Source organism: Piliocolobus tephrosceles, chromosome 12 (assembly GCF_002776525.5).
Source record: "Piliocolobus tephrosceles isolate RC106 chromosome 12, ASM277652v3, whole genome shotgun sequence".
NCBI lineage: Eukaryota > Metazoa > Chordata > Mammalia > Primates > Cercopithecidae > Piliocolobus > Piliocolobus tephrosceles.
In genome coordinates, this window is record NC_045445.1 from 38,906,178 (window position 1) to 38,932,932 (window position 26,755).

The following is a 26,755-nucleotide window of genomic DNA, read 5'->3' on the forward strand; positions in this document are numbered from 1 at the left end:
AGATCCCATTTGTCAATTTTGGCTTTTGCTGCCGTTGCTTTTGGTGTTTTAGACATGAAGTCCTTGCCCATGCCTATGTCCTGAATGGTACTACCTAGATTTTCTTCTAGGGTTTTTATGGTATTAGGTCTAACATTTAAGTCTCTAATCCATCTTGAATTAATCTTCGTATAAGGAGTAAGGAAAGGATCCAGTTTCAGCTTTCTACTTATGGCTAGCCAATTTTCCCAGCACCATTTATTAAATAGGGAATCCTTTCCCCATTTCTTGTTTTTGTCAGGTTTGTCAAAGATCAGATGGTTGTAGATGTGTGGCATTATTTCTGAGGGCTCCGTTCTGTTCCATTGGTCTATATCTCTGTTTTGGTACCAGTACCATGCTGTTTTGGTTACTGTAGCCTTGTAGTATAGTTTGAAGTCAGGTAGCGTGACGCCTCCGGCTTTGTCCTTTTGACTTAGGATTGTCTTGGCAATGCGGGCTCTTTTTTGGTTCCATATGTATTGTTTGGTTTTTTAATGTAAGATGAACCCAGTTTGCATTCCTGACCTACCTGCACTTCAGTTTAGTCTCATACTGCCTCGGACCTCTATATTCCAGCCTATCAAACTATAATATGTGCTGCTCATTGAAAGTATCATGCTGTTCCATGCCTCAGGGGTTTTTTATAGTTTTTTTCTGTTAATATCCTTCTACTTTCTACCTGGTAAACTCCTATTGATTCTTTGTATCCCAGATCATGCCTTTGTCTTTTCCCTTACCCCTCATCTTCTACATACAGTGATTACTCTATACCTCTATTATAGCCGCTGTGATTTTGTATTGCAGTGAATATATTTCCTTCACCCTAGTATGCACCATCAATTTAATAACTTTTCTGACAAATAAACACCGCCTCAGTAAATGCATACATAGATTTCAAAAACGTTAGCATTAGAAGAAAATATGCATTGTTGAATTAAAGAAATATGGGTTATTTGTTTGCACTTCCCTTTTTGTTGGTTTTAGAGTTATTTGAGTATGGTGACTTTGTCGCCACTCCAATAGCTAGTAGTACAGTGTGTGGTACATAGGAGTTGTTCAGCATATTTTGTTCAATGAAGCCTGCTTCTTGCCATGGATGCCTTTTTGACCCCCTGCACAATTTGTCCCTTTGCTTTTGCTCTGTGTTTTCCACTTCTTCATAAATATATACCCTGTTCTTCTGGGTATGTATCTGAACCTCTCATTGTTTTCCTGATTTTTATTTTTATTGTTTTGTTATTTTTAAAAATGAAAAAAATTAGAGAAAAGACATACATTGTTATTGCTTCATAAGCAGAGATATGAGTGATATGAGTATTAAGCTTTAACAGTTTGGAAATTTGCTGTAGTTTTTATATATTCTTACACTATGCCACTAGATATGTTTTTATTTTAGAGTAGCTGGCTGTTTAAAAATATTTAGGTTAGCTATTCATTAAAATTGATTTGAAAGTACTGTTTATGATGTTAAATAAGTTTGACATTGAAAATACTAAATTACAAAATGTTTTGAGGATTAGTATGTTCTTTTAACAAATTTTATTTTGAAAATCATGTTTGTAGATGAAGTCCAGAAAAATTGAGAGATAAATGGACATTTCATGATTAGGTTTAGGAGTTTTCTCAGTAGTATAGCTCTGAATTATTTAAAATTGTGTTTTAGCATGTCTTGGTCTTACTTTGTCCTCTTACTGTCTGCTCTCCTCCATTTGCCATGTGCAAAGTTAAGATCCCAGAATCCGCTACCTTGCAGTTACGAAGTTTATCATCCTTAGTAGGATCAGAGCTTAAAGGTACTCACAGCAGCTCTCCATAGTCACTGCTTCTTCTCTTGCAAAAAGCCTCATGAATGACTAAACTTTCTCACATTTTTCAATATAATATTGTTGCCTTAAGCATCTTTCCATCGTAGTCCACTGTATACTCTTCTTCTATGTTGTTCTTTCAGAAAGTTTTCCTTATGCCACCGTTCCACTGAAGAAAAATATATGGATGCACCATAACTTATTTAACCATTCCTCTATCATTAGGTGTTTAAGTTACTGTTTAATATTAATAAACAACCAGGTGCATCTGTGCTCCTGACTTTACATTGCTTTCTCCCCAGAGAAATTTAAACTTCTTTAGGACAGATAATGCATTCTCTGTATAAATTCTCGACAGTGTTTGGTTCAGTGCTATGACTCTCTGCAATAGTTTATAATAGATGCTTCTCAAATTTTTAAACTTTAAATTATGGGAAAGAGTGTGATAATTTTATATACTGACTTCCTATACTATTTGTGTGTAGGAGAATGGCTCTGCCATGGCACCTTGGTGATCTTGCATTTTCCCACATAGGCCACACAGGCATGGCTCAACCACAATCTCTCTCAAGTCTTGGGGGAATACTCTGTGATCCTCCTTGGTACATGGTAAGATAGACTTGTGAGGAGCTGTCACAAGGCCATTTCTTATCCACCTCTCTATCTTACAGGAGGCTGCCTCAAGGCAGCTTATTATTTCCTATTTTCATTTTGGTGAGGCATGGGACTTTCCTTCAGGCATAGTTGTGACTATAAAATGACATAGCTGCAGTCTAGAATTGACTCCTCAACAACAGAGCAACCCACTGTGTGTGTTGTCTTTCATTTAGTTCCTCCAGTTTGGGTTTCTCCTGTAGGACTAGGGACATGGGGAGCTGATACCATGCTGATATGCCTTCTCTGTCTGTGTTAGTAATAAAACATCTGTATCCATTTGGTCTTTCTGGCAGCTGCCACCGTGCTGATGTGTAGGGGCTGCTTGACCACTTAATGTAAACAAATGGGATGCTTTTGGACCAATTTGTGAAATTTGTCATTACTTTTTAATTGGTCAATTTATTCTAAATTCTTTTAATTTCAGGATTCAGTGGTTAGTGCTTTGCTATCAGATAACTCAAGTAAGGATGGTCCTTGCTCTCTAAATACAGTATTATTTTAGGGGGTACAGTATGCAGCTATAAAATTAGTCTTAATCTGAATAAATCAAAGATAAAGCAATTAGTTTTGTTTAGTACAGTGGCTTGCACTTGTTTTTTTTTCTCCCACTCTTCTGAAGGACTACTTTTGTTTTGCAATCCAAAGGCTGCTGAAGTTGTCCTGGAGAGTCAGTTTGATGCAGACCTTTCTCGTATTATATTAGACTTTCCTTTCTCATGCAGTAGAAAGGTACTAACATATCTTAACATGCAAATAAAATGTATATTGTATACACAGATCTACTTGATTTTCTGTGGCTGGTTGACCTTGACTTAGGCAGACAGATCAAAGTCAAACTGTTACCAGTGGAGGGTGTCCAGGTTCTTAGTGTTTTGAACAAAGAATTGGACAAAATGCACAAAGCAAGGAAAGAATGAAGCAGCAAAAGCTGAGATTTATCGAAAAGGAAAATACACTCTACAGGGTGGGAGCAGGTTGAGCAGCCTCTCACAGACCCAATACAGAATCTTCTTGGGTCCAAATACCCTGCTAGAGGATTCCCATTGGCCACTTTGTGTTCACCTCATATAAATGAAGTGATGGCCCCAATCAATCTGATTGGTTGTGGAAAGTGACCGAACAGAGCCTAAAGTGAAGTTACAAAGCTGCACTGCTGTGTTAATGAAGACTTAGCCTGCAGTCAGTCTGATTGGTTGCGAAAAACAATCAATCAGAAGCTGAAGTGAAGTTACAAAGTTACACTCCTATGCAAAAGTCTGATTGGTTACAAAAAGCAACCAATCAGAGATACTTTCTATTTCCCATCTGCCATGCAGAAATAGTGGGGGTTTGCAAAGGGCCTAGTCTCTGGTTCTTTTGTTACTTAGATGTGGAAAGTTAGGGTTTTCCTTTCAGTTTAGTTCCAGGAAGTCAGCGTGAAATGGCCCTGCCTCCAGATCCTATTCTCCTGCCTCAAAACTAATTGAACATCATCAATTCTGATGTACTAGAGATGGTCAAGATACATGTTTTGCCATTGGTTACTTCATTAATCAGACTAATCATAACAATTCAGATATTAGGGTTTTTTTTTTTTGCTTTAAAAAACAAGTTACATGAAAGCATGATTTTGTTTAATTAATTACTTTATTTATTTACTTTTTACTTTTTGAGACGGGGGTTCCGTCTGTTGCCCAGGCTGGAGTGCAGTGGTCCAATCTCGGCTCACTGCAACCCCATAAAAAACTGAGTGAAGGATATGAACAGACACTTCTCAAAAGAAGACATTTATGCAGCCAACAAACATAAGAAAAAAAGTTCATCATCACAGGTCATTAGAGAAATGCAAATCAAAACCACAATGAGATACCATCTCATGCCAGTTAGAATGATGATCATTAAAAAGTCACAAAACAACAGATGCTGGAGAGGATGTGGAGAAATAGGAACGCTTTTACACTGTTGGTGGGAGTGTAAATTAGTACAACCATTGTGGAAGACAGTGTGGCAATTCCTTGAGGATCTAGAACCAGAAATACCATTTGACCCAGCAATCCCATTACTGGTTATATAACCAAAGCATTATAAATCATTCTACTATAAAGACACATGCACACGTATCTTTATTCCAGCACTGTTCACAATAGCAAAGACTTGGAATCAGTCCAAATGTCCATCAGTGATAGACTGGATAAAGAAAATGTGGCACATATATACCATGGAATAGTATATAGCTATAAAAAAGGATGAGCTCTTGTCCTTTGCAGGGACATGGATGAAGCTGCAAACCATCATTCTCATCAAACTAACACAGGAACAGAAAACCAAACACCACATATTCTCACTCATAAGTGGGAGTTGAACAATGAGAACACATGGACACAGGGAGGGGAACATCACACACGGGCCTGTTGGGTAGGAGGCCAGGGGAGGGATAGCATTAGGAGAAATACCTAATGTGGATGATGGGTTGATGAGTGCAGCAAACCACCATGGCACGTGTATACCTATGTAACAAACCTGTACATTCTGCACATGTATCCCAGAACTTAAAGTATAATAAAAAATATTTTTATGAGTTTGGGGGTACAAGTGTAGTTTTGTTACATGGATATATTATATAGTGACGAAGTCTCGACTATTAGTGTAACCATCACTCGAATAGTGTACATTGTACCCATTAGGTAATTTCTCACCCCTCAACCCCCTCCTACCCTCCTGAGTTTCTGAGTCTCCAGTGTCTCTTATTCCACTGTCTATGTCCATGTGCACACATTATTTAACTACCACTTATAAGTGAGAACATGTGGTATTTGACTTTCTGTTTATGAGTTATTTCAAAGATAATGCCTCTAGTTCCATCCATGTTGCTGCAAAAGACATGATTTTGGCTTGGTACAGTGGCTCATGCCTACAACCCCAACACTCTGGGAGGCTGAGTCAAGAGGATCACTTGAGCTCTGGAGTTTAGGACCAGCCTGGGCAACATAGCAAGATCTTGTCTCTACTAAAAATAAAAAAATTAGTTGGGTGTGGTACCACACACCTGTAATCCCAGCCTTTGGGAGGCTGAGTCAGGAGGATTGCTTATGCCCAGAAGATGGAGACTACAGTGGTCTATGATCATGCCGCTGCACTCCAGCCTGGGTGACAGAGTGAGACCCTGTCTCAAAAAAAAGATATGATTTTATTTTTTTTTATGACTAATATTCCATGGTGTGTGTGTGCATGTGTGTGTATACACATATATGTACGTATACATATATATGCCACTTTTTTTTTTTTTTGAGACGGAGTCTCGATCTGTCACTCAGGCTGGAGTGCAGTGACACGATCTTGGCTCACTGCAACCTCCGCTGCCAGGGTCAAGCAACTCTCCTGCCTCAGCCTCCTGAGTAGCTGGAATTACAGGTGCCTGCCACCATGCCCAGCTAATTTTTGTACTTTTTTTAGTAAAGATGGGGTTTCACCATTTTGGCCAGGCCATTTTTTAACCAAGTCTTCCATTGATGGACACTTAGCTTGATTCCTTATCTTTGCTATTGTGAATAGTGCTGCGATAAACATATAAGTGCAGGTATCTTTTTAATATAATGATTTCTTTTCTTTCTTTCTTTTTTTTTTTTCAATTTGAGAGCAGGTACTGTTTATTAACTGACCAGCTTGGAAAAATAATCATGGTAGACACCTTAGCTCATTCTTCTAAATAGTCTGTTGATCTGGTCCTCCCTGTTGCCAGCATCTCCACCTTCTACAAAATGGGTGGTCTTTTTCTTCATTCTGCCTCATGGAGAAGATAATTTGAAGAGCCAGAGGAAGTTATTTGCTTCTTTGAAGCATTTTCCAACAGTATAGATCTCATGAATCAGATCCTTCATGCAGATGATGCCATATTTGCTAAGAGATTGAGCAATCAAAGCGTTGTCTGTCAAAGCAGTTTGCTTCTTAGTGAATTTGCCATAACCACACTTGTAGATGAGTTCATTTACTGACTTCAAATTTGGGTACCCCCTATGCAATATATGGCTCTACAATCTTCAGCATGTTAATTGAAGCCTTGTTGAGCTTCACAGAGGTTCCATTGAAGATTTGATGAAGGTGAAGAAGCTGCAACACCTTTCGGACCTTTGGGCTCACACCGTTGATACCTCTGATCCTGACGACAAATGCCGATTTGGGTTCTGCAGGTACATAGAAGTTTCCAGCTTTTCTTGCCATCCTTGCCATTCGAAATTCAGTTCTGTACATCTGCCTATATTCGTTGTGACAGTGCTTCACCTTTTCATAGATAACCTTCCTCCTTGCCTTTCGAAGCATGTTTTGGTCAAACTTCTTTCTCAGTCACTTGATCTTCAGCTCTGCAAAATTCCTTTACTTTTTCTTAAGGGTTTCTGGCACACCAGGAACCTTCTTCATCTTCTCTTCTACACCCTCCATGGTTCCAGTCAGAAAAAGAGGATGATTTCTTTTCTTTTAGGTAGATACTTAGTAGTGGGATTGCCAGATGGAATGGTAGTTCTATTTTTAGTTCTTTGAGAAATCGTCATACTGTTTTCCTCAGGGGTTGTACTAATTTACATTCCCACTAACAATATATAAGTGTTCCCTTTTCTCCATATCCTCATCAACTGTTATTTTTTGACTTTTTAGTAATTGCCATTCTGACTGGTGTAGGGTGGTACATTGGCTGTCTCAAAATTTTGTCTGTTTTAATTTGTACTTTTCTGATGCTTAGTGATATTGAGTATTTTTTCATTTCATATTTTTCATTTTTTCATATGCTTTTTGGCCATTTGTATGTATATAACGAAAATGGTGCTTGCTTATCGTAGAAAATTTGGAAAATAGAAGCATAGGGAAGAAAATACAAATTGCTTCTCATTCCAGCAACCTTGAATAAACATTAATGTTTTGGTATATTTCCTTTATATTCCCAACACTCATCCTCTTGTACATACCTGTAGGTCTTTATAAATTTATGTAGGATCTTTAAAGAAAACTATTGCTGCATTTGGTGTATATAGCTTTACATTTTAAATGCTCTAATTATTATACTGTGAGCATATTTCCATACTAAGAAATCTAGTCTATAATATGATTTTTAAAGGCTACAGAATATTCCATGTTAAGGATATAAAAATTGTTTAGCCTTTATCTTATTGTTGGACATTTAAGTTGTTTCTAACTTTTTACTATTTTAAATAATCCTGAAATATGCATATTTTTTACATATCTCTATTAGGTTTCAATCAAAAATTGCTATTAATTGAATTATTGGATCAATGATTATGGACAGTTTTAGGGACCTTGATTCACTTTGCCAAATTGCACTCCAGAAAAGTTACCTCATTTTGTATTCCCACCAATGATGTATGGAAGTGCCTAATTCAAAATAGCCTTGCCAACACCAAGTAATATCTTTAAAAACCTTTACATTTGATTAATGAATTATGGTTTTTTTTTTTTTTTTTTTTTTTGAGATGAAGTCTTGCTCTGTCACCCATGTCACCCAGGCTAGAGTTCAGTGGCACGATCTTGGCTCACTGCAACCTCTGCCTCCTGGGTTCAAGCGATTCTCCTGCCTTAGCCTCCTGGGTAGCTGGGACTACAGGCGCACGCCACCTCACTTGGCTAATTTTTTATTTTTATTTTTTGTATTTTTAGTAGAGACGGGGTTTCATCATGTTGGCTAGGCTGGTCTTGAATTCCTGACCTCAAGTGATCCTCCGGCATTGACCACCCAAAGTGCTGAGAATACAGTCGTGGGCCACCGTACCTGAACAAATTATGTTATCATAATTTTTACATTTATTTTGATTACAGTGAGGTTGAAGATATTTTCATATGCGTCTTGGTCATTGATAGTTTTCGTTTTTCCAACTGTTTATGTCCTTGGCCCAGGTTTTATCTATGAGTTGTTGGTGTCTTTTTGCTTTTTGATAGACTGAAGTTTTTCCTTCTTTTTATGTAACTTAACCTAGAAATCTTTCATGTGTGAATTCTTTCTTTATATTAACACTTTGAAACTCCTTCCCCATTCTAATATTAGGTGACTAGTCACTATAATGTTTTTCTTAAAGCTTCATTTTCATGTTTATCTTTTTCTTCCATCTGGATTTTATTTTAGTAAAAGTTATATGATAAAGCAATAGTATTTGTCTTGAAAATATAGTTATTCAATAGCTATTTAATAAGTAATACTACATTGATTTGAAATGACAAACATAATAAATTTTATAATGGTCGAAGTATAGTACCATTCTTAAATATCACTTTGATGTTTGAATGCTGTTACAGTGATTCATTAGTCATTATTTCTTGGTGAAACTGAAAAACTTACTAGAATTTCCTACAGATAACTCTGCATAGAGCTGCCCCCCCGCTCTTCTTTTAAATAAGGTCTTGTCTTTCTACGTGGCTTAATTGTTGTAAGACTCACAGTTCTTTCTTTACTGAGCATGCACGTATCTGCCCTCTGGTTAGCAGCTGTGGTTTCCCCTTGCAATATCTGTTTTTGTTTGCACCTTTCCTTCTCAAAGTGCCTGTGCTCAAAATAAGCCTTCCATTATTGGTAGCTTCAGGTCAGTGAGATCTGCTTGTTATTTTTTATCATAATTGTTAACTTTGAGGCATTTTTTCTTCATTTTTTTTTCCAGTGTCTACAAGTTATTTTTTCTCTCTGCTGCACTTGTGGTTAAAATTTTAATTCATCATGGAGTAGCTTACAAATTCTGTAATCCATACATCTTACTCGTTCAACAAGGTCTCAGTGTTATAGACTGTTCATTATTTTGTCCTGCACAACACCCTTCTAGGGAATACTGAAACAAGAAATCACCTGTCTTTGCAAAGGGCATCTGTTGAAGCAGATGCCAGAGCCATGGGGTTGTCATTTCCCATCAGGCTCCATCCAATATCAGTCTCTAATATTTCAAAGACACTTTCCATCCTTGCGTCGATAGACAGCTGTGGTGCCTTCTGTTTTCTTGCTGCGTTTGTTTCTAGTCTTAACAGTTCTTTTAGAAAGAAAAATAGATGAGGAATTGCTAACATTTAAGAACATATTAATCAGATTTTATATACTGTAACTGCTCAACTCTGAGTAATAATATTAATAGTTACCAAAGAACAGAGAAAATTTAATTATTTCATTTTCATGTTAGGAAATAAGTATCTGAGTTGGTTGATTTTATGCACTCTCCTGAAGACATATTTCTGCTATATATTTTTTATGTTACAAGAAATGAATATAATGGTCTAATTTCCATCATTTTATTTTCTATCTTTATGAACATTACCTGTCATTATGTACAAGTCGACAATTTTCCCTTCATTTCTATTGATTATTTCTTCTAGGGATTTTAGGTTGTTGCAGAATATTTAGTCATTACCAATAGCTCTGAAATAGTGAGGAATTAAGTGATTTTGGCACTATTTAATAGGTAGTAGTGGATTCAGAAATGCAGTTCAGATCCAGTCTAGTGTTCGTCTCCCCTCTTTTTTAGTCAGTGAGACTTCTGTGAACTTTGAGACATACCCCAAGGATGATGCTGTATTGGTCTAGCCACAAGAGCTTTATGTTATAGAAACTACAATTTTAGTAGAATTAAATGGAGGTTTTTCTTTTTGCATTCTTTCACTGAAGTGTTACTATCTAAGCAGGAATTATTTGGTGTTGGAGTGGAATAAGAATTGATATTACCTAGAGTTGGTATCTGGTTGAGCTTTTGATTTACCCTAACATCTCATGCTTAATTTATAGTTAATGTTTAATGGAATTTTGTTAAATGGATGATAAAGGCTATGAGTCAAGTCAGGATGCTACCTGGCAAATATGGAGAATGAGGCTTGCAAGGTGAGGATCCGAATTTGCTTGCCTTTGTCACAGACTCTGGAAATGCAGGACCACAGATAATTTGATATTAAGATATTTGAATATTTTACCTTGCATGTTTTCTGTGGTTAGGCTGCAACTTCTAAGCCCTGCTAGAAAAGGAATGGTACTGTTCAAAGGCAGTTCACCATGGCTTTGTATTTCTGCACATCTTACAAGTGAGGCACTAACTGCCCTGTGTTCTGAACTGTATGTTCAATGATGTTGGTACAGTGAACAGCTTTGCAAGATAAACATACTGTTTGCCTTCAGAACAAAGTGCAGACTGGATGCAGTGGCTCACACCTGTAATCCCAACACTTTAGGAGGCCAAGGCAGGAGGATTGCTTGAGCCCAGGAATTTGAGACCAGCCTGGGCAACATAGCAAGACCCTGTCCCCCCCACCCTTTTTTTTTTTTTTTTTTGGAGACAGTGTCTTGCTCTGTTTCCCAGGCTGGAGTGCAGTGGCACACTCGGCTTACCACAGCCTCAACCTCCCCAGGCTCAGGTGATCCTCCTGCCTCAGCCTCCCAAGTAGCTGGGACTATAGGTCCATGCCACCACACCCGGCTATTTTTTTGTATTTTTTGTAGAAATGGGGTTTTGCCATGTTGCCCAGGCTGGTCTCAAGCTCCTAGACTCAAGCAATCCACCCTCCTCGGCCTCCCAAAGTGTTGGGATTATAGATATGAGCCACTGCTCCCGGCCAGGACCCTGTTTCTTAAAAAAATAGCCAAGCATGGTGGTGCATGCTTGTAGTCCCAGCTACTTAGGAGGTTGAGGCAATAGGACCGCTTTAGCCTGGGAGATCAAGGCTGCAGTGAGCTGTGATCTCACCACTGCACTCCAGCCTGGGCGACAAACCAAGATACTTTCTTAAAAAGCAAACAAATAAAACAAAAACAAACCAAAGCAAAGGCAGGACGAATTAGATAGTATTTCTCTCCAAAAGCAAAAGACAATCATGCTTAATTAAGTCCAATAAAATAAAGATAATGTCTCCCTTAGAACAAAAGGCAGACATGCTTACTATGATAAAAGATTTGAGTTCCCTCAGCTCAGGTTCCTTTCCTATAATGTGATAATATTGCATGTGTATGCATCCATCTGAGCCCATCAATGTTGCCCCTATGAGATTTTGGGGAGTAAGGGGAACTGAGCCAAATATGCTGTTCATGCCACTTGCTGTGTTGTGAGCAATAAAGGGCTCTGTCTCTCACACAGGAGTCTCATGTTTTCTACTAGCATCTATACAACAGTGTTAGGCTAACATACTGGCTTACAAGTAGGGTAAAATCCGACCCTTCAGAGTTCTTGACAGGTACTCAGCACAATGATTTTGTCTATAAGATGTTATCCTCCTTTAGACAAAATTTGTTTGACTAATTTTATTTAATACTTGTTTACTGAATTGGTTAAAAATATTGAAAAAGTAATAACAGCCCATCTTTTTAAGTATCCGAGAAAGCTGTGTGTCATCTCAGATGAAACAATTTTGAATTGGTAAATTAGGAACAGCTAAGGGCTTTATAATCGTGTTCGTTATTGTCTGAAACAAAAATTGAACCTAGCAGTAAGATTTACATTCTGCCTCCTATTGCAAGAAGCAATCTTGGGGGTGTGTGTGGATGTTGTTAGGAGATTTAGAATTCTTCAGACCCTGGTTTGTGGTTGCAGTGGGACAGAATATTTGAGATGTGGGACAGAAGATCACAGTAGTGTGTTAGAGGACTGGAAAATCACACATAGAACATAGACTTTGAAGACACATGAGTTTGGAATCCCAGCGCTGTCAGTTATTACTAGCTTTTAATTTTTTTTTAGCTTTGGGAAGGCATGTCATTGAGTGTATCTTTGCTTCATATGTGTATTAGTCTGTTTTCATGCTGCTGATAAAGACATACCTGAGACTGGGCAATTTACAAAAGAAAGAAATTTGTTGGACTTACAGTTCCACATGGCTGGGGAGGCTTCACAATCATGGCAGAAGGTGAAAGGCACTTCTCACATGGTGGCAGACAAGAGAACAGAGCTTGTGCAGAGAACCTCCCCTTTTTAAAACCATCAGATCTCATGAGACTTACTGTCATGAGAACAGCACGGGAAAGACCTGCCCCTATGATTCAATTATTTTCCATCAGTTCCCTCCCACAACACATGGGAATTCAAGAGGAGAGTTGAGTGAGAACACAGCCAAACCATATAATTCTGCCCTTGACCCCTCTCAAATCTCATGTCCTCACATTTCAAAACCAATCATACCTTCCCAACAGTCACACAAAGTCTTAACTCATTTCAGTATTGACTCAAAAGTACACATGCCAAAGTCTCATCTGAGACAAGGCAAGACCCTTTTGGCTATGAGCCTGTAAAATCAAAAGCAAGTGAGTTATTTCCTAGTTACAATGGGGATACAGGCATCGGGTAAATACAGCCATTCCAAATGGGAGAATTTGGCCAAAATGAAGGGGCTACAGGCCTTGTGCAAGTTTGAAATCCAGTGGGGGAGTCAGATCTTAAAGTTCCAGAATAATCTCCTTTGACTCCATGTCTCACATCCAGGTCCTGCTGATGCAAGAGGTGGGTTCGTATGGTCTTGGGCAGCTCCGCCCCTGTGGCTTAGCAGGGTACAGCCTCCCTCCTGGCTGCTTTCATAAGCTGGCACCAGGTGTCTGTGGCTTTTCCAGGTGCACGGTGCAAGCTGTCGGTGGATCTACCGTTGTGGGGTCTGGAGAACGGTGGCCCTCTTCTCATAGCTCCACTAGGCGGTGCCCCAGTGGTGACTTTGTGTGGAGGGTCCGACCCCACATTTCCTTTCTGCACTGCCCTAGCAGAGGTTCTCCATGAGGTCCCCACCCCTGCAGCAACGTTCTGCCTGGACATACAGGCATTTCCATACATTCTCTGAAATCTAGGTAGAGGTTCCCAAACCTCAATTCTTGACTTCTGTGCACCCACAGGCTCAGCACCACATGGAAGCTGCCATGGCTTGGGGCTTGCACCCTCTGAAGCCACGGCCCAAGCTATACCTTGGCCCCTTATAGTCATGCCTGGAGTGGCTGGGACACAGGGCAACAAGTCCCTAGCCTGCACACTGTACAGGGACCCTGGGCCTGGCCCACGAAACTGTTTTTTTCATCCTAGGCTTTCAGACCTGTGATGGGATGGGCTGCTGTGAAGACCTCTGACATGCCCTGGAGACATCTTCCCCATTTTCTTGGGGATTAACATTTGGGTCCTGGATACTTATGCAAATTTCTGCAGCCAGCTTGAATTTCTCCTCAGAAAATGGGATTTTCTTTTCTATCACATTGTCAGGGTGCAAATTTTCCAAACTTGTATGCTGTTTCCCTTTTAAAACTGAGTGCTTTTAACGACACCCAAGTCACCTCTTGAATGCTTTGCTGCCTAGAAATTTCTTCCACCAGATACTCTAAATCATCTCTCTCAAGTTCAGAGTTCCACAAATCTCTCGGGCAGGGGCAAAATGCCACCAGTCTCTTTGCTAAAACATAACAAGAGTGTCACCTTTGCTCCAGTTCCCAACAAGTTCCTCATCTCCATCTGAGATCACCTCAGCCTGATTTCATTGTCCATATCATTATTAGCATTTTGGTCAAAACCATTCAACAAGTTTCTAGGGAGTTCCAAACTTTCCCACATTTTCCTGTCTTCTTCTGAGCCCTCCAAACTGTTCCAACTTCTGCCTGTTACCCAGTTTCAAAGTCACTTCCACATTTTTGTTTATCTTTTCAGCAGTGCCCCACTCTACTGGTACCAATTTACTGTATTCGTCCATTTTCATGCTGCAGATAAAAACATACTCGAGACTGGGCAATTTACAAAAGAAAGAGGTTTATTGGACTTACAGTTCCATGTGGCTGAGGAGACCTCACAATCTTGGTGGAAGGTAAAAGGCACATCTCACATGGTGGCAGACAAGAGAATAGAGCTTGTGCAGGGAACCTCCCCTTTTTAAAACCATCAGATCTTGTGAGACTTATTCACTATCATGAGAACAGCATGGGCAAGACTTGCCCCTATGATTCAATTAACTCCCACCAGGTCCCTCCCACAACACGTGGGAATTCAAGATGAGATTTTGGTGGGGACACGGCCAAACCATATCAACATGTTAAATGAGAAACAGTAACTACCTTACAAAATTGTTAAAAGGATTAGAAATAATCTATGCAAAGTGCATGGTATTGTGATCTAGCATATAGGTTGTCTGTATATAATATTTCCTTTAATTCCACTTAGGTTATTCTTGATGTGAAGTTAGAGTTCTGATTTCAAATTATTTCTCCATTGACTCCCATGTTCCTTCAAGCAGACAATTCTATGGTGATTACTGTAATGATGAAGATGTGTTCAAACAGCACACTTCGTTATTAGGAATTTTATCAGAGGTAAAAATCACATGGCCCTCTCCTTAATGTGTCTGTTTAATTTCCCTCTGCTTTCCTCTTATAAGGATACATGTGATGGCATTTTTAGGGCCAGAGGTAAAAGTGTGTCAGGCCTTCAAATATTACCTAGGATTTTTTTAAAAAGGAGAGACTATGGTACTCTATATTATTAAACAGCACTTAAACTCAAGTTTAACAATTTGTGCAAAAAACTCTCTCTACCCATTTGTACACTGAATACGATAAGACTATAATTAGTACAGTATAATAGTATAATTTCTGAAAGTCATTTTGTAAATTTGGCAGAAATGGTAGCCAGTGGGCCAGGAATTGCAATGGGCAGCAGATAGACCAATCTGTGGCTCTGTGGGTGCAGCTTGGGAGACAGCAAACAGATTTCCATTCCATCTGACTCCTCTCCTTCTCTAGCTTCCTTGATCTCTCAAGCTCAAGAGTGATACAGAACATAATTTAGATTGGGTTACTTAAATTATTGACCAAGGTCTCTAATAGACTCCCAGCAGTTTTACAAGGCATGTCTTGAAGGAAGGCGGTAAACAGTACATAGCAATCTGTCTACTGTTGATTTACTGCCAATACTGGATTTTATGATTAAAAATGAGACAAGAAAAACAACTCAGTGGTTATAAAGGTGCTTATCCCTTTGGATACTAATTAACTGAGGTATCGATACTGCACAAGAAAAAAATACACAGCTATATAATTAAAAATATTTACAATCATTCTCTTATTAATTCCAATAAACTATCATTATGGTGTGTATTAGTTTCTTGTGCCTGCCATAAGAAATTATCACAAACTTAATGATTTAAAAAACAAATTTAGTCACTCACAGGTTTGGAGACTGGAAGTTAGAAGCGAATTTAATTGAGCTAAAATCAAGGTTTTGGCAGGGCTGCACTCTCTATGGGGAGGCTTTAGGGGACAATCCATTCCTTGCCTCTTCCAGCTTCTGATGGCTACTGGCATTGTGTGGCAGAATTATTCCAGTGGCTGCCTCCTTCTCCACGTGACCCCCTCTTCAGTCTGTGTAGTTTACCCGCTGCTTTCCTCTTACAAGGATACATGTGATGGCATTTAGAGTCCACATGGATGATGCAAGCTAATCTCATCACAAGATTCTTAATTACATCTGTAAAAACTTTAGCATATAAGATAACACTTACAGGTTCCAGAATTAGGATCTGATATCTTCAGCCTACGATAGGACGATAAATACACATTTTAATGTCCTTTTTTATGTGGAAAAGGTGAAACATTTTTATAATTTTATAATTGTCTTTTCCCAAGTGCTGTTTGTTGCCTAAGAAAATAGGCTTTGAAACTATTGTGAAGTGAATCTCCCATGGAGGAATAAATGAGCAGTTTTCCAATTTTTATTTATTTTTATTTTTTGAAAAAGACAGGGTCTCACTCTGTCACCCAGGCATGAGTGCAGTGGCATGATCATGGCTCACTGCAGCCTCAACCTCCTGGGCTCAAACCATCCTCCCACCTTAAGAGTAGCTGGAACTACAGACATGCACCAAGCCCAGCTACTTTTTGTATGTTTTTGTAAAGATAGGGTTTTGCCATATTGCCCAGGCTGGTCTGGAACACCTGGACTCAAACGATCCCCCAACCTGGGCCTCCCATTACATGGGGTAGCATGTAATCCCAACCGGCTACCAACTACAGCCAGCTGTTTTTTTCCCCCAATTTTTAGGTGGAATTTTTATTTATTTAATTTTTTTGCTGGAACTCAATTAAAATACCAGTTTTGCATGTATTTCTCAATTATTTGTTCATTATTAATCATATTTTTCTAGTTGCCCTAGTATACATGTTAATTAAGTGATTTTTAATGTTTAAAATGCTCCTTTATTGTATATCACAAGATAAACATTTTAAATCAGTTTAAATTTTATTCATTATAGTGATATAAAAGTTAATCTTCACTTTTTTGATGGAAAATATGAGATGCTGTTAGTGTGAGATAGTTCAAGAAATTAAGATACAAATAGTTTTGTGTTATTTCCCATCTTTCTTTCCATGGTTGTATTTTTTTTGGCACTGTTACTGTATTTACTCAGTACTTTAAAAAGGACGTTCATACTGATTTAAAATCTGAAACACCTAAGAATTAGGTTTTGCCGAGACCAGCTCGGTTGTGCAGACCCTAAACCAGTGGCGCTAGAGGAATTAAAGACACACACACAGAAATATAGAGTGTGGAGTGGGAAATCAGGGGTCTCACAACCTTCAGAGCTGAGAACCTTGAACAGAGATTTACCTGCATATTTATTGACAGCAAGCTAGTGATAAGCATTGTTTCTATAGATTATAGATTAACTAAAAGTATTCCTTGCAGGAAACAAAGGGATGGACTGAAATAAAGGGATGGGTCTGACTAGTAATCTGTGGTAGGAGAATCTCCTTAAGGCACAGATCGCTCATGCTATTGTTTGTGGTTCAGGAACACCTTTAAGCGGTTTTCCACCCTGGGTGGGCCAGGTGTTCCTTGCCCTTATTTCGGCAAGCCCACAACCTTCCAGCGTGGGCTTCATGGCCATCACGAACATGTCACAGTGCTGCAGAGATTTTGTTAATGGCCGGTTTTGGGGCCAGTTCATGGCCAGATTTGGGGGCCTGTTCCCAACAAGATTTATTGTTCTTTATTTGATTTAACTCCATTAAATAAGAATAATAATTATAATTTTAAATGGTATTTAGTAAATAAATACATGGAATCATCCAGAAAATAGTTTATGAATGCACATTTAATTAAATTCCCTAAGGGAGCTTATAATGTTACTTTGTAATTTAACTAAATAATCTTTTATTTGAAGGGGAATGAACATAAAGGATTATGAAAAATGTGTAGATTAGTAATGTCTTGATATTATTTAAATCATTAAATTATTCTTGTTATTAATACTGATGGTTTAGTATTTTTTTCTGTCCCTTTTTTGTAGTTTATTTGCTTTTTTCATATGTTATTTTTCAGAAGTTTTAGGTTTACAAAAAAATTGAGCAGATAGTACAGTTACCCCATACTCCTTTTCTCTAGCTCATAGTTTTCCTATTTTTAGCATCTTATATTTTTGTAATGTGTTTTTACAATTAACGAACCAATATATGGTACACTTGATGATTACGAAAATGGATGAAGCTATACTTTATTATTAAAGTCTATACATTAGGGTTCAGTCTTTGTGTTGTATAGTTGTATGTGTTTTGACAAATGCATGTGTCATGTATGCATCATCACAGTATCACATAGAAGAGTGTAACTGCCCTGAAAATTCTGTGTTCCATGTATTAATCACTCTTTGATATGGTTTAGCTCTGGGTCCCCACCCGAATCTCATATTGAATTGTAACCACCATGTGTCGGGGTAGGGACCTGGTAGGAGGTGATTGGATCATGAGAGCGGTTTCCCCAATACTGTTCTCATGATAGTGAGTTCTTATGAGATCTGATGGTTTATAAGTGTGTAGCATTCTCCTCCTGCCCTCTGCCTTGTGAAGAAGGTGCTTGCTTCTTCTTCACCTTCTGCCATGATTGTGTTTCCTAAGGCCTCCCCAGCCATGCAGAACTGTGTGTCAATTAAACCTCTTTTCTTTATAAATTACCCATTCTCAGGTGGTTTTATATCACAGTGTGAGAATGGACTAATACAGAAAATTGTTACTAAAGAAGTGGGGCATTGCTATAAATATACTTGAAAATATGGAAGCAACTTTGGAACTGGGTAATGGGCAGAAGTTGGAACAGTTTGGAGGGCTCAGAAGAAGACAGGAATATGATGTGGGAAATTTTGGAACTCCCTAGAGACTTGTTGAATTGTTATGACCAAAATGTGATAGTGATGTGGACAATGAAATCCAGGCTGAGGTGGTCTCAGATGGAGATGAGGAACTTACTGGGAACTGAAGTAAAGGTCACTCTTGCTGTGCTTTAACAAGGAGACTGATGGCATTTTGCTCCTGCCCTAGAGATCTGTGGAACTTTGAACTTAAGAGAGATGATTTAGGGTATCTGGTAGAAGAAATTTCTAAGTAGAAAAGCATTCAAGATGTGACCTGGCTGTTTCTGAAAGTGTTCAGTCATATGCATTCACAAAGGTAGTCTGACATTGGAACTTAATGTTTAAAAGGGAAGAATAGCATAAAAGTTTGGAAAATTTGAAGCCTATATGATGGAAAAGAAAAACCCATTTACTGGGAAGTAATTCAAACCTGCTGTAGAAATTTGCATAAGTAAAAAGGAGCCAAATGTTAATTGTCAAAATCATGGGGAAAATGTCTCCAGGGCATTTCAGAGATCTTCACAATAGCCCTTCCCATCACAGGCCTGGAGGCCTAGGAGGGAAAAATGGTTTCACAGGCTGGGCCCAGGGCCCTATTGCTCTGTGCAGCCTCATGACATGGTGCTCTGTGTCCCAGCCACTCCAGCTTCATCTGTGGTTAAAAGGGGCCAAAGCACAGCTCATAATGATGCCTCAGAGGGTGCAAGCCTCAAGCCTTGATGGCCTCCACATGGTGTTCAGCCTGTGGGTGCTTAGAAGACAGGAACTGGGGTTTGGGAACCTCTGCCTAGATTTCAGAAGCTGTATGGTAATGTCTGAATGTCCAGGAAGAAGTCTGCTGCAGGGCCAGAGCCCTCATGGGTAACCTCTACTAGGATAGTGTAGAGGGGAAATGTGGGGTTGGAGACTCACACAGAGTCCCCATTGAGGCACTGCCTAGTGAAGCTGTGAGAAGATGGCCACTATCCTCCATACCTCCAGACTGACAGCTTGTACCAAGCACCTGGAAAAGCTGCAAGCACTCAATGCCAGCCCCTGAAACTAGCCACGGGGCTATACCCTGAAGACCCACAAGGGTAGAGCTATGCAAGGCCTTGGGAACCCACCCCTTCCATCAGTGTACCCTGATTGTGAGACATGGAGTCAAAGGAGATTATTTTGGAACTTCAAATTTTAATGACTTCCTCATTGTATTTTGGACTTGCACGGGGCCTGAGGCCCTTTCATTTTGGCCAATTTCTCTCATTTGGAACATGTGTATTTATATAATGCCTGTACCCCCATTGAATATAGGAAGTAACTAACTTGCTTTTGATTTTACAGACTCATAGGCAGAATGGGACTTGCCTTGTCTCAGATGAGACTTTGGAGTTGGACTTTTGACTTAATGCTGGAATTAGTTAAGACATTTGGGGACTGTTGAGGTGGAATAATTGTATTTTGCAGTGTGATAAGGAAATGAGATTTGGGAAGGGCTGTGGCAGAATGATATGGTTTAGCTCTGTGTCTCCACTCAGGTCTCATATCGAATTGTAATCACTATATGTCAGGGGAGGGACCTGGTGAGAAGTGATTGGATCATGGGACTGGTTTCCCTCATGCTTCTCTCATGGTAGTGAGTGAGTTCTTACAAGATCTGATGGTTTATAATTGTGTAGCGGTTCCCCTGCCCTGCCCCCCATCTTGTGAAGAAGGTGCTTGCTCTTCCTTTGCCTTCTGCCATGATTGTAAGTTTCCTGAGGCCTCCAAGCTATGTGGACTGTGAGTCAGTTAAACCTCTTTTCTTTATAAATTACCCAGTTTCTGGTAGTTCTTTATAGCAGTGTGAAAATGGACTAATACTCTCTTTCTCTTCCCTTATTACCTCTTTTCCTCCCAGATCCATGGCAACCATTGATCTTTCTACTATCACCATAGTTTTACTCTTCACAGAATGATATTTCCTAGGAATCCTAGCATATGTAGACATTTCAGACTGGCTTCTTTCAAGAAGCAATATATGTTAAGGTCTCTCCGTGTCTTTACATGGCTTGAAAGCTCATTTCCTGAAAGTGATTCCATTGTATGGATATTCCACAGTTTATTCATTTACCTATTGAAAGATGCATCTTGTTTGTTTATAAATTTTGGCAATTATGAATAAGGCTGCTATAATTGTTAGTGTGAAGACTTTGTGTAGACATTAGTTTTGAACTGATTTGAGTAAATACCCCGGCTTGCAATTGCTGAATTAAGACCATATTTATCTTTGTAAAAGCATACCAGACTGTTTTCCAGTGTGGCTGTTCTTTTTTTTTTTTTTATTAAATATTTATATAATTTATGGGGTACAAGTGTGAATTTATTACATGCATAGTAGTCCAGTTAGGGGATTCAGAGAATCTGTCACCCAAATAACATACATTGTACCCATTAGGTGATTTCTTATTATATACCTCTCTCCCACTCTGTCACCCTTCTGAGTCTCCATTGTCTATCACTCTGCTCTCTATATCTATGTATACACCATTTTTTAGCATTCACTAAAAAATGAGTGAGTGAGAACATGTGATATTTGTCTTTCTGTGTCTGGTTTGTTTCACTTAAGATAATGACCTTCAGTTCTATCCATGTTGTTGCAAAAGACCAATGCTTTGGCTATTTGGACTCTTTTTTGGTTCTATATGAATTTTATGATTTTTTTTTTCTAATTCTGTGAAAAAATGGTGTTGGTATTTTGGTAGGGATTGCATTGAACCTGTAGATTGCTTTGGGTAGTATGGTCATTTTAACAATATTAATTCTTCTGATCCATGAGCATGAGATATCTTTCCATTTGTTTTTGTCATCTTCAATTTCTTTCATCTGTGTTTTATAGTTTTCCTTGTAGAGATCTTTCACCTCTTTGGTTAAATTTATTCCTAGGTATTTTATTTTTTTGGTAGGTATGGTAAATAGGATTGACTTCTTGATTTCATTCTCAGTGAGATCATTATTGGTATACAGAAATGCTACTGTGTTTTATATGTTAATTTTTGTATCCTGAAACTTTATATTTATCAAATCTAAGAGTTTTTTTGGTGGAGTCTTTAGGGTTTGTAGATATAAGATCATATCATCAGCAATCAGCGATACTTTGACTTCCTTCTTTTTGATTTGGATGTGTTTTATTTCTTTCTCTTGCCCAGTTGCCCTGGCTAGGACTTCCAGTACTATATTCAATAACAGTGGTGAAAGTGGGCATCTTTGTCTTGTTGTAGATCTTAGAGGGAAGGCCTTCAGCTTTTCCCCATTCAGTATGATACATGGGTTTGTTGTATGGTATGTGGGTTGTAGGTATGATATGTGTGTTTGTTGTATATGGCCTTTATTTTTTTGAGTTATGTTCCTTCTATGCCTAGTTTGTTGAGGGGTTTTATCATGACCGGAAGCTTAATTTTATCAAATGCTTTTTCTGCATCTGTTGAGATGATCATATGTTTTTTGTCCTTAATTCTGTTTATGTGATATATCACATTTATTAATTTGCATATACTGGACCATCTTTGTATCCTTGGTGTAAACCCACTTGATCATGATGTATGATATGGTTTGGCTCTGTGTCCCCACCAAAATCTCATCTTATAGCTCCCATAATTCCTCCGTATTGTGGAAGGGATCCAGTGGGAGATGGCTGAATCATGGGGGTGGGTCATTCCTGTGCTGTTCTTGTGACAGTGAATGAGTCTCATGACATCCAATGGTTTCAAAAATGGGAGTTTCCCTACACAAGCTCTTTGTCTGCTATCATTCATGTAAGATGTGACTTGCTCCTCCTTGCCTTCCACCATGATTGTGAGGCCTTCCCAGCCATGTGGAACTGTAAGTCCAATAAACCTCTTTCTTTTGTAGATTGTCTAGTCTCAGGTATGTCTTTATCAGCAGCATGAAAATGAACTGATACAGTGCATTATCTTTTTGATGTCCTGTATTCAATTTACTAGTATTTTGTTGAGGATTCTTGCATGAATGTTCATCAGGGATGTTGGTCTGCTGTTTGCCTTTTTTGGTTGTTGTGTCCTTATCCAGTTTTGGTATTAGGGTGATAGTGACCTCATGGAATGAATTAGGGAGAATACTCTCCTCTTCAATTTTTTGGAACAGTTTCAGGAGGAGTGGTATTACTTCTTTTTATATTTGATAGAATTTGGCTGTGAATCCCTCAGCCAAGCTCCCTCAACAATCCCTGAGCTTGTCTTTGTCAGGATTTTTTTTTTTTACTACTGATTCAATGTTGCTGTTCATTATTGGCCTGTTTAGATTTTCTGTTTCTTCCTTGTTCAATCTTGGTAGGTTGTATGTTTCCAGGAATTTATCTCTTTCCTTTAGGTTTTCTTGTTTGTGAGTATATAGTTGTTCATAATAGTTTCTGATGATCTGTTGTGTTTCTGTGGTATCAGTTGTAATGTTTCCTTTTTTATTTCTCATTGTGTTTATTTGGTTCATCTCTCTTCTAGGTTAGTCTAGCTACTGGTTTATCAGTTTTATTTATCTTTTTGCAGAATCAACTGTTTTTAAAAATACTTTGTATCTTTTTTTGGTCTCTATTTCATTTAGTTCTACTGTGATCTTTGTTATTTCAAATTCTGCTAGTTTTGAGTGTGGTTTGTTCTTGATTTTCTAGTTTTTTGAGATGCATTGTTAGGTTGATAATTTATAATCTTCTTTTTTAATAATAGGCATTTAATGCTATAAATTTCCCTCTTACCACTGCTTTTGCTATATCCCACAGGTTTTGGTTTGTTGTGTTTACATTTTCATTTGTTTCAAAAAATTTTTAATCTTTTGTATTAATTTCTTCTTTGATCCAGTGATTGTTCAGGAGCTTGTATAATATCCATGTGTTTGTATAGTTTCTGAAGTTCCTTTTTGTATTGATTTCTATCCACTGTGGTATGAGAAAATAATTGATAGGATTTCATTTTTAAACATTTGTTGATACTTGCTTTATGGCCTAACATGTGGTTTATCTTGGAGAATGTTCCATGTGCTCATCGAAAAAGTGTATATTCTGCAGTTGTTGGGCAGAATATTCTGTAAATTTGTTAGGTCTGTTTGGTGTAAAGTCCAATTCACATCTAATGTTTCTTTGTTGGTTTCCTGTCTAGATGATCAGTCTGATGCTGTGAGTGGTGCGTTGAAGTCTCCCACCATTATTGTATCTATCTCTCTCTTTAGGCCTAGTGATATTTGTTTTATGGATCTGGGTGCTCCAGTGTTGGGTGCATATAAATTTAAAACTGTTATAACCTCTTGCCAAATTGATCCCTTTATTATAGAATTATGTTCTTTGTCTTTTTTTAACCGTCTTTTATTTAATATCTGATTTAATTGATGCAAGTACAGCTAGTGCTCACTTTTGGATTTTGTTTGTGTGAATTGTCTTTCTACTTCTTTACTTTTGGTCTATATGTGTCTTTACAAGTAATGTGAGTTTCTTGTAAGCATCATATAGTTGGATTATATTTTTAAAATCTATTTTGCCAATCTGTATCTTTTAAATGGGGCATTTAATTCATTTATTTTCAAGGTTTATATTGGTATGTGAGGCTTTGTTCTTGTCATAGTGTTAATCATTTTCCAGTTTTATAAATTCTCTGTTTTTTTCTTGGAATGTTTGTCTTTGTGGTTTGGTGGAATTTTGTAGTGGTGTCATTTGATTTCTTTTTCTTCCTCCTTTGTGTGATTGCTTTACCAGTGAGTTTTATACTTTTGTGTGTTTTCATGATGATGAATATCACTTTTACTTCCAAGTTTAGGACTTCTTTGACCATTTCTTGTAGGGCCAGTTTAGTGGCGATGAATTCCTCAGTATTTGCATGTTTGGGAAAGACTTCATTTCTTCTTATTTATGAAGCTTATTGCTGGATATTGAGTTCTTGGCTGGCAGTCTTGTTTTTTTTTTTTTTTTTTTATCAGCACTTTTAATATGTCATTTCCTTCTCTTCTGGCTTTTAAGGTTTCTGGTGAGAAGTCTCATGTTAGTCTCATGGAATTTCCTTATGTAGGTGATTTTTTTTTATTTCAGCACTTTTAATATGTCATTCCCTTCTCTTCTGGCTTTTAAGGTTTCTGGTGAGAAGTCTTATGTTAGTTTCATGGAGTTTTCTTATGTAGATGATAGGGTGCTTTTCTCTTGATGATTTTATTTTATTTTTTTTGGTCAAGCTGTTCTTTATTTCAGGAAGAGGGCAGGGCAGGGGGCTCAGTCTTAGCAGTAATTTTCCTCATGGAGGCCAGGACATTGCTCAGCTCCTCTCGCTTCCTCTTGGTGAGGATGTGTGTCCCCACCCTTTTCTTGATGAACTTGAGGGCCTGTTTGTCCTTGGAGACCTTCAGTAACTCCTTGGTACGCTGCTCGTATGGGGTGAAGCCACACACCTCTCGGGTCATGCCCTGCACACACTTGGTATGTTTGGTCAGGCGCCCGAGGCTACGACTGTGTCTGGGCTTGCTCACATTCTTGGTCACCTTGTGGCCTTTGTTGAGGGCCACAACCATAGTGTAGCACAGAGCCATTGCTGCTGCTCTCCAATGGTGGCTGTGGTTGAAGGCTGTCTTGCTGATTTTAGAATTCTTTTTACCTTAGACAGTCTGATTATAATATGCTGTGGCAAACTCCTTTTTGCATTGTGTTTTCCTTGGGATCACTGAGTCTCTTGTGTCTGGATGTCTAAATCTTGCTATACTTGGAAAAGTTTCATTTCTTATTTTGTTAAATAGGCTTTCTAAGCCTTTTAATTTCTCATCTCTCTCAGGAATACCAATAATTTGTAAGTTTGGTCATTTTGTGTAGTCTCAAATGGCACATGTATACCTATGTAACAAACCTGCATGTTCTGCATGTGGATCCCAGAACTTAAAGTCTAATAAAAAATAAATAAATAAAAGCAATAAGCAAGTTCAAAAAAAAAAAAAAAAGAAGAAAGAAAAAAGCTTTGTTTATTCTTTTTCTTTATTTATGTCTGACTGGATTATTTCAAAAGACCTGTCTTCAAGTTCTGAAATTCTTTCTTCTGGTTGATCTAGTATTTCAAATGTATTTTGTATTTCCTTCAATGAATCTTTTAGTTTCGGAATTTGTGTGTGTGAGTGTGTGTGTGTGTGCGTGTGTGTGGGGGAGAGAGAGAGAGACTTGTTCTGTTGCCCAGGCTGGAGTGTAGTGGTGTGATCATAGCTCAGTATGACCTCAAACTTTTGGACTCAAGTGATCCTCCTGCCTCAGCTTCCCGAGTAGTTGTGATTTACAAGCATGTGCCAACATGCCTAGCTAATGTTTGTATTTTTAGTAGAGATAGGTTCTCGCTATGTTGCCGAAACTGGTCCTAAACACCTGGGTTCAAGCAGTCCTCTTAGCTTGGCCTCCCAAAGTGCTGAGATTATAGGCGTTAGCCACCATACTTGGCCTCTTTATCTTTTAAAGATATTTATCTCCATGTTAAAAGTTTTTATTTGTATTCTGAATTGATTTTTTGAGTTCTTTGTTTTGGTTTTTAGATTTCTCTGGCATCTCATCGAGCTTCTTTAAAATCAGTAGTTTGAATTCTTTATCTGGGATTTTGAGGATTTTTTTTTTCCTCTTTGGTTAGGATCTATTGCTGGAGAATTACTGCATTCATTTGAGGCCATCATATTACCTAGCTTTTTCATGTTTTCTGTATCTTTATGTTGGTTTCTGCTCATCTGGCTTCATAGTTACATCTTCTTTTTTAAAAAATGACTTTCATGTGGATGGGGGACTTTTTTCTTGAAGATGTGACAATGATGTTAGTTGGGTAAGGCCTTCTGGCTTTGCTTTCAGGTGCATGCAGTAGTGAAGACTGTATAATTTATATGGCTATCTTCATTGGGTTAATGTGTGGTTCTTGGCGGGGCATGTGGTGAAGTTGTGCTTGTGACTTGAGTGCCTGATGGGCCCATCATCAGGTTTTAATGGTAGCAGAAGTGTGCTAAGTATATCTATCCTTGTGACCTGGGACAGCATATGCTGGCTCCTGTGTTGGCAGTTTCCAGGCAGGCTAATGTTTGGGCATCTGGGTGGCTTTCTCAGTTTTAGTAGCGGTATACCAGGCATATAAGCAGGCTCTCGAGCTCCCGAGCAGCTGGGGTAGTGAGGGTGATAGAGGTAGCAGTGGTGGTGAGATGCTCTCCTTGTTCCCATGCACTGTGCTCTTGTG

At 38.5% G+C, this 26,755-nt stretch overlaps 1 protein-coding gene and 2 pseudogenes across 2 annotated transcripts in view; 1 reads left to right on the forward strand and 2 right to left on the reverse strand.

Moving 5' to 3' along the window:
- Nucleotides 1–26,755, forward strand: part of LRCH2 (leucine rich repeats and calponin homology domain containing 2) — a 134,653-nt gene that overhangs the window by 16,793 nt on the left and 91,105 nt on the right. The gene's annotated exons all lie outside the window — the stretch shown is intronic.
- On the reverse strand, nt 6,152–6,899 carry LOC111536650 (annotated as a pseudogene).
- Nucleotides 24,759–25,097, reverse strand: LOC111536675 (annotated as a pseudogene).